Source organism: Eucyclogobius newberryi, unplaced genomic scaffold (genome assembly GCF_026437365.1).
Source record: "Eucyclogobius newberryi isolate DKJ021-1_F unplaced genomic scaffold, fEucNew1.0.hap1 SCAF_286, whole genome shotgun sequence".
NCBI lineage: Eukaryota > Metazoa > Chordata > Actinopteri > Gobiiformes > Gobiidae > Eucyclogobius > Eucyclogobius newberryi.
Genome location: NW_027315930.1, coordinates 97,501 through 99,759, shown reverse-complemented (window position 1 = coordinate 99,759; position 2,259 = coordinate 97,501).

Here is a 2,259-nt window from a genome sequence, read left to right as displayed (position 1 = left end):
GATGGAAACTAGCGCTGAGCTAACTCAGGTGTATTTACAGCAATAGCTGTTCATTAATTCATGCTGTCCCATTAAAAAGTGTTCAGCCCTATTCAACAATGACATTAAAACAATTACCGTACAACATTTGGTCTCACACTCTTTTGGGATTACACAAGGTTGTGATGTTGCTTTGTGGGAAAAGAATACAAAATAGAGGCACTATTTTAGCGATTGTTGGATTGTGGTTATGGAAAACGCTGTTATCTCCAACACGATCCGGTTTCAGCTCCGATCTGCTCAGGCTCCGAACCTGGGGCGACACAGGAGCGTGTGGGGAGCTGACAGAACACACACACACACACACACACAAACACAAACACAACGCTGTGATTTCCCAGAAGCCCGTGTGTGGGCACGCTGCCAGGGCTGCCCATCCTCCACCCTCACACCGCAGCTTCACCAGCCAGAGTACGGACACTGGCATCTCGCTACATTTCAGAGCTTTTGTGCTTTGTCAACTGAGCTGTTTTTTCAATGAATGGTCATATAACAAGATCCTACTGTTTAGGATTGGATTGTAGTTTATCATGACTTTGCACACGGGGCACATCCTCTGAAGGGACAATGAAGTTTAACTGAACTTAAGACCAGGAATTTACATGCAACACAATAGTTATGAATATTAATTAAAAAATGTATATATTTTTTGCTTGATTTCCCTCAATTTTGTATAGTTCCTCTTTGTACTTTGAAGCAAGGTGTTTTATTTGGCATTGTTAGGAGGCAAAAGAGGCAGCTCAAAAGTTCACAAACCAGTGTTTCCTTAATAAAAGTGATGATGGGGAGAATTTGACACCTGGAGGCATCTCCGCACCGAACACTAGGACTGCAACTAACGACAAGCGGAAGGATCATTTCTATTGTACATTGAGATTTTCAAATACATTCGCAGCTCTATAGAACATATCACACAGCTCAGTGCGACCGCGGTACGTTTGAACCGTTCCGATATTCAATTTGCGAGAAATCCGGGTAAGAAAAAGCTCTCGGTGGTCGGTACAGTATTACAGTATGTGTTTGCGCTGGCTGGGCTCGTCTTGGTGGAGGCGGGTGGGCGGTGCAGGGTGGGGGGGGGGGGGGGAACCAGCTGCCCGCCGAGCGCCCATTACGAGATGGAGCCGGAGATAAGTGCTCTCCCAGGCCCCCTTTTCACAGGCATAATTAGCACACTTCTTATCTGCTGCTCCGCTCCCATTCACACCCGCCTCCCTCGCTCTCTCCGCCTCTCTTTCCCCCTTCGCCCGCCCCCTCATTCGCCCCTGCTCTGCCGGCGCACGGGCGACGAGGGGAGGCCCGGTCCCAGTGTGCGCGGTACAAGTGGCTCCGCAAAGCCTGCTCCCAAAGTCAACACGAGGACTTCTTCCCCCCCCCCGTTCTCGCCGCGCGTCTTTGAACTCCTTCCACAAAAACAGTGGTTTGTGCATCAAGCTGCAATTTGGTAAAACAAAGCTATCTCGGGCTATAATCATCCTAATCAGCGAGAAAAACTAAAGTCTGTGCAGATATTTCCCCACGATTCCGCCCGGGCCGATCCATTACCTCCTCTCGCAGACACAATGGAGGAGCAGGCAGAGGCGTCCCAAACCTTTAATAAGAGTTTGAAAATTGCTTTTAATAAGGGCTTAAAGAGGCGCACTGTTTTCTCTTCTGATTCCAGGACACACAGTCTGGTTTTTGTGTGGAGCTGGAGGAGATAACAGGGGCCCGCTCGGAGAGAGTCTAATATAAACAGGTTTGTTTGGTGTTGAAACACTGCCGACTGCTGAAACTCCAGACCCACAATAAGACGACACATGTCATTATGGCTGTTAATCACGGCTGCTGCTCCGCGCGGCTCTGTCTGCGCCTTTAAGTCCTTAAAGCGGAGAGATTCCAGTGTGATTGCTCATTCCTATGGATGCGTTTACAAGGAGACATAAAGATGGCTCTGTGGTGTTTGGTATGTGCTTTCACTCAGGGCCCTCAGGTTTAGGACCAACGTCATGTACAGTATCTGTGAAGTATCCATACTAAAACAATCACAGATTCAAATGTGACCTCTCCTCAACTGTTTTTAGAGGACCACATGCAAACGATGAGAAAGTGTTTTTACTATTATCAAGACTATTCCTTAAATCAAAATTGAGTTTGAAATGTTGTGCACGTTGTGTACAGCAGAGTTGGATATTTCTTTTAACAGTAAAACTAAAGTAAAAGGTTATTTTGAGGACTCTTTTA